The following is a 7,177-nucleotide window of genomic DNA, read 5'->3' on the forward strand; positions in this document are numbered from 1 at the left end:
GTGTTGTGTTGTGTGTGTGTGTGTGTGTGAGAGAGAGAGAGAGAGAGAGATTGCTCGCAGTGTCGTGCAGGCAGGTAGACATATTGATACCACGGCAGCGTACACCAACCAATTTGTCATCGAATCCTCACGATTCTGCAACGATTTGTGCTCCATGTTACCATACGTTGGCACACATCAGCAGTCAAGTAAATAAAAAAAATCGCATGTTATTTCATCGAACCTGAAAGAAGGAGAGGCAAAGTCGACCTCGGTGGAATTTGTACTTTGAACTCAGAACATAAAACGCTGAGACAAATACTGCAAGACAATCATTTTAAAGACTGTGTCGAGTGTGATTTAAAGAAACTTCCCTTCTTTTACTAGCAGAGATCGAACGACCACGTAGAGGTTTCCTCATTGACTCCACAGATTATATTAGATCTTAACTGGTAACAAACCGAAAGTAAGCGTTTGCCTGCTATTGCTATCAGGTCAAGCAAACGCATAAGGTGGCTTTTCAGGTCTTCTTTCAGAAAAAAATTTCATTCGAATGTAACTCAAAGCTATTGTCCGAACTGTACAGAAAGCATGTCTCTACACGATCCCTTCAGGATGATCATGAATGAATAGAATTGCTGTTACAGTTCAAAGTCCTTTATCCGAAATTCCCAAACCCGCAAGCCTCTAAAATCCGAAAGTTTTTGAATGTATAAGTGTAACATATCTAGCGTTATTACTTATGCATTACTTGAAAAATGAAATGCAGTCTGTTATCAGTTTTCATTTTATTCACCTATAATCAGGTCCAATGCTTTTATACCTTACACCTGACATAATCACTGTACAGCAAAAAATAAAATAAAAATGGCATATGTGTACTGTATGTTATAAAAAGAAACATGACATTGTTGGTGGAGATTGATAACTGCTCCAGTAATCGAACCCACACCCTTATTATCCTGAGCCCATTACTCTAACCACTAGTTCAAGGGTTCTTATATTTTGATTCTTTAAGCATAGATGATGTCATCGGGAGTTTTCTTCATTCAATACAGTAATTTTTATACATACTCATAGACATCCTTCTACATCAATGTAGATAACCTCTAGTCACTAATATGTAATTATGTAATAGTTACAAAAACTCTATGCTTCATTGAAAAGGTCTCATAAGACGGAAACATATCCAGAGTTGTCGCATGTAGATGCCAAGATCATATTAATATTAACCATTAAGATAAAGCTTTCGTTGCATAAGCTGTATACATATTTTGCGTGTCCGGTAACTCACTAAATTAGCTGTTATTTTGTGCATGGATGATGTTCTCGGCTAACTTACCTTTCTCATAACCAGTTTCTCATTTGTTAGGATTTGTTTTATTTTATAGTTTCAAAAATGCAAATAAGATAAACTTGACAAAATTGACAGAAGGGTACCCCCCCCCCAAAAAAAAAGTATTACATATATTGCCGTTTTCTTTATACTTCCCATTCACAGACATAACACGCAAACATACGTGCACATACAAATAGAAACCTGCATTAGAAAGCCGCACATACACAAACTAACACTCTCTTGCTCTGTTTCTCCACCTGTTTCTCTTTCTCTCTCTCTCTCTCTCTCTCTCGCATTCACAAGCATACTTTTATAAATCGTTCAGTATAAATAGTTATATATTACGCAAAATGTTCATATACATTCATTTTATGAAAGCGTTGCACATACTACCCACTGATATATATATATATATAATATATATATATATATAATATATATATATAATATATATATATATATATATGTGTGTGTGTATGTATGGGTGTGTGTGTCTGTGTGCTTATGTGTGTGCCTGTCTGTATACATATACATATATAAATGCGTATACACACACATATATACATATATATATATATATATATATATATACATATCTATAGATATGTAATTATATATATATATATGTGTGTGTGTGTGTTGTGTGTATACACGCGCACACATCTGCGTATAAAGATATGTGTGTATCACAACAATTTGCAACAAAGAAGAAAAAAAGATACGAACAAAATATTAAAAAAAACAACCCAAAAAACACAGACATGTAGACTCACACAAAAAATATAAAGCAATAAATAATAATAAATAAAAACAAAAATAACGAATATAACACCCATACACACACAGACATACCCACACGGAAACACACACACACACGGGCAGGAATATATTTGTGTATACACACGCATATATTTATATATAAACTTTAAGTGTCGAACACCATTTAAACTAATTGTTATATGGTTGAGCAGTTAGTGAGAGTGATAGGCTACAAGCATCAGCGGGCTTCAAAATGAAATTTATAGATTGTCTCTGTAGATAAAGTTAGTAACGTTTGAAAGTTAAATGTTAAATGTTTAAAAGTAAAATAGAGTGGAAAATAAAAATTAATAACAGAACTAAAGTAAACAAATACGAAAGAATGTAGTTCTGCCCTTGTTGTTGTTGTTGTTTTTGTTGTTGTTGTTGTAGCTGTGGTGGTGGTTGCTGTTGTTGTTGATCTTGCTCTCTCTCAAATTTCCACTCCTGCTTTTATAACACGCACACATGCACACACACTCACATACATACATACATACATACATACATACATACATACATACATACATACATACATACATACATACATAGAAGCATACATACGTGAATATATATATATATTATATATATATATATATATATGCATTAAATATGTATATATATATATATAATACACACACACATATATATACAGATATATATATATATATGTATATATAATATTATATATATATATATATATATATATATATGTATATATATATATATAATATATATATATATACATACATACATACATACAAACATAGATGCATACATACGTGAATACATGTATATATATATATATATATATATGCATAACATATATATACATATATATAATACACACACACCACAAGCACATTTATATATATATATATATATATATATATATATATATATATGCATCTATACATATATATGTATATATATATATATATATATATATATATATATATGTAAGGCACACACGCATAAACATACATGTATACATAGGTGCATATACACACACATATATATATATACATATATATATATACCCACATATATAAAACAAGAATGTAAATTTGTGTATATCTACATCTATAGATACATGGATACATATGTTTTGTATGTATGCATCTCTCTCTCACTGTATGTTTCTGTGTTTGTGTGTATGAGTGCGTGATATATATATATATATATATATATATATATATATATATATATATATACATATGTGTGTGTGTATGCGTATGTATGTATACAAGCATATAAGTATGTATGTATGTTATGTATGTATGCATGTATGTATGTGTATATATATATATACCCTAACACACAAACACACACACTCATATGCGTATATATGCATATACATATACATACATATCTTTATGCATACATACATATATACATACATTTTTAGGTATGTACAAATATATATATGTATATGCATATATCTATATATCTATATATATGTATACACACAAATATATATACATTATATATATATATATATAAATATATATATATATATATATATATATACCAGTGTATATTGATATCCATATTCCTCAATGTGTAGGCTTAGTCTTTGATGTTGTTGTCTCCTTTATGGGTCTGTTAGTGTTGTTATATTGTTATTTATTATTTTTCAATTCAGCTTTCTTACCCAGACATCCTTTGTTGCTACTGTTATAGGGTTACACACACATACACACACACACACACACATACACACACTGACTTACACGTATATACATATATGTATTCATCCATACACATATACCTATACACATACATGCATATATATATATGTTTATATATATATATGTACACACATATATATACATATATATATGTATAGGTGTGTGTGCATATATCTGTAGTAGAAGGTTATACATACATACATACATACATACATACGTAAGTACACACACACACACACACACACACACACGCACACACACACACACACATATATATATAAGTGTATACACACACGCATATATATGCATATGTGTATACAAATATTAATTACGTAAAGCAGTGTGTTGCACCTGGTTTCTTTGAATTAAAATTGTTCACTCGGAAATTTCTCGAAAGCTTATTTTTATTGATTTTTTTTTTACGTATCCATTTTATTATTCAGTATGTTTACTGTTGTTGTTGTTGTTGTTGTTGTTGTTGCTGCTGTATTTATTCTTGCTGTCTGTGTTGAGCCACTCTGCGCTTTACTTTTTTTTGTGTGTGTCAGATACATCTAGGATTACATTTCTTTGTGTGCCATGCCCTTACTTTTTTTTCTTTTTTTTATAAAAGACCTCTTGGTAGGATATGATGGTGACTTGGGTTGCCATTTTTTCGTTTTGTTGTTTGTGTGACCTTCTAGAAGATTCTTCATTGAATATAATCTCAACATATCTTTGTTGGCTTTTGTTGCTTAATTCCTTTCGAACGATGATCGAGCAACGACTCATCTTGAAATACGTTCCAACGTACACATCCTGAAAGTCTTAGATCAGTTGTTCTCAACTAGGGTTCACATGACCTTTGGGGGTCCATATAAGATTTTGTTGTTAAAAAGTGTTTACATCTGTTATACATCTACAATTCTTTTAGTCTATCATTTGTGTCAGTTCTTTGACCGTGCCCATGCCGGAGCACTGCCTTTAGTCGAGCAAATCGACTGCAGGACATATTCTTTGTAAGCCTAGTACTTATTCTATCGGTCTCTCTTGCCGAACCGCTAAGTGATGGGGACGTAAACACACCAGCATCGATTGTCAAATGAAGTTTTTTTGGGGGTGGGGGGACAAACACAGACACACAAACATATACATACACACACACGAACGCACACACTCATATATATATATATACGACGGGCTTCTTTCAGTTTCCGTCTACCAAATCCACTCACAAGGCTTTGGTCGGTCCGAGGCTATAGTAGATGACACTTGCCCAAGGTGCCATGCAGTGGGACTGAACCCGGAACCATGTGGTTGGTAAGCAAGCTACTTACCACACAGCCACTACTGCACCTATAAAAGTGTGAGACGCTTACAGCCCCTAGGTTTCCCTAGTGGTCACCCATCTAAGTTCTCACTAGGCTCGACGTTGCTTAACTTCGGTGATCGGACGAGAACCGGTGCTTTCAACGTGATATAGCCGTAACAATTTTTTTATGCAATTCCTAATAATATTTAGTTATAAAAATACAATGGAATTTAAAAATGTCGAATAGGTAGGGGTTGTCCTGTAGAATGAAATAGGAATGAAAGGGCTTCACAGGCCAAAAATGGTTGAGAGGAATCTAAGAACACATTATCCAGTGTCCTTTTTGTGCAAGACGGTGGTATATGATGCGAGTGAGATTTCGTTGCTATTAATAGCAAAAGAACAAGATAGATGCTCTTTCGTTGTTCAGTATTTCTGCAGGTTTACAAGGCCTCTGTAACAGAGAAGAATGTTATACTTCGCTTGGAGCAGTGTGAAACGGACAGAAAGGAGGAGAGCTTTTAACAAAACAAAACGCAAGGTTGAAAAACATTTATATATTTCAGGCACAAAGACTTTGAAATATATGAAATTTATGTAGATCCTGCCATTTGGATTGTCGAACGAGCAATGACCTCTGTTTTTCCAATGTGTGATAGCGGGAGCAGTTACTCCAAAATGGTGATGTTGGTGGCCGTAGAGGTCATAGTAAGGGCAGTGGTAGATGGTTAACTGTATGCTGGAAGCAGCGGAGGTGGTGAGCTGGCAGAAACGTTAGCACGCCGGGCGAAATGCTCAGCAGTATTTCGTCTGCCGCTACGTTCTGAGTTCAAATTCCGCCCAGGTCGACTTTGCCTTTCATCCTTTCGGGGTCGATTAAATAAGTACCAGTTACGCACTGGGGTCGATATAATCGACTAAATCCGTTTGTCTGTCCTTATTTGTCCCTTCTGTGTTTAGCCCCTTGAGGGTAGTAAAGAAATAGGTATATGCCATGGTAGTAGTCGGTGATGGCATCAGTAGTACATATTCTGGTAGCAGTCAGTTATAAGGTGTTGGTAGGCGACAGCAACAATCATTGTTGTAGCTGGCAACGGCAGCAATCAACGCTGTTGAACTGGCAGCATGCAACGATTATTTTACAAAATCTCGTGGCTTCTCTCCAGAATACTGAGACTCTTATGTTTTTCCCGGGATATGTCAGCAGACCGGACGAGCTCATCAAGCAACTACGCCGACTCAGACCCAGCAGGTACATTTTAAGCTTAGAAACAGTCTAACTATTCTCCCCGCTGCACGTTCTTCTCGCTGTCGACCTAATGGTGAAACGCACCCTTTCATCAGACTTACACTGTTTTGGACTCACCCTCTTCGATACCTATTTCTTTATTATCTACAAGGGGCTAAACACAGAGGGGACAAACAAGGACAGACATAGGTATTAAGTCGATTACATCGACCCCAGTGCGTAACTGGTACTTAATTTATCGACCCCGAAAGGATGAAAGGCAAAGTCGACCTCGGCGGAATTTGAACTCACAACGTAACGGCAGCCGAAATACCGCTAAGCATTTCGCCCGACGTGCTAACGATTCTGCCAGCTCGACGCGACTAATGTCAAGTATAGTCGCCAACATGCATTTTGATTTCTTCGGCTATACGTGAAAAGTGTTCCGGCGTGTCTACTGGCTATTACTTACATAGACTAGTTAGAGCATAGAGCGCTCTGCGCCTGCTGCTCATGCGTCTTCTTCACCAGGCGAGGATGACATTCTCACGCTAACTCATGAGGATGCCACAGCCACACTGGAGACTTTTAATAACCTGGACCAGCGCATTGAGTACATTATTGAAGGTTCTGATGATAGATTCCTGTCTCTACTCGAATTTTGATTAAGTATTACGGAAGCAGGGGTGGAAATCGACACGGTGTTCTACCGAAAAGCAGTCCAGCGTAGTCTCTTCGTTCACTACAAATCGACCCTCTCAATGAATGTTAAGACCGGCTGCATATGATTTTAATATGTTAGGTTGTTGATTGGTGTGTGTATGCATATACGTTTATGTGTTTGTTGAAGT

At 35.3% G+C, this 7,177-nt stretch overlaps 1 pseudogene; it reads right to left on the reverse strand.

Moving 5' to 3' along the window:
- Positions 1 to 5,158: 5,158 nt before the first annotated feature.
- Positions 5,159 to 5,277, reverse strand: LOC115230070 (annotated as a pseudogene).
- Between the last annotated feature and the right edge of the window lie 1,900 nt (positions 5,278 to 7,177).

This window comes from Octopus sinensis, unplaced genomic scaffold (genome assembly GCF_006345805.1).
Source record: "Octopus sinensis unplaced genomic scaffold, ASM634580v1 Contig14390, whole genome shotgun sequence".
NCBI lineage: Eukaryota > Metazoa > Mollusca > Cephalopoda > Octopoda > Octopodidae > Octopus > Octopus sinensis.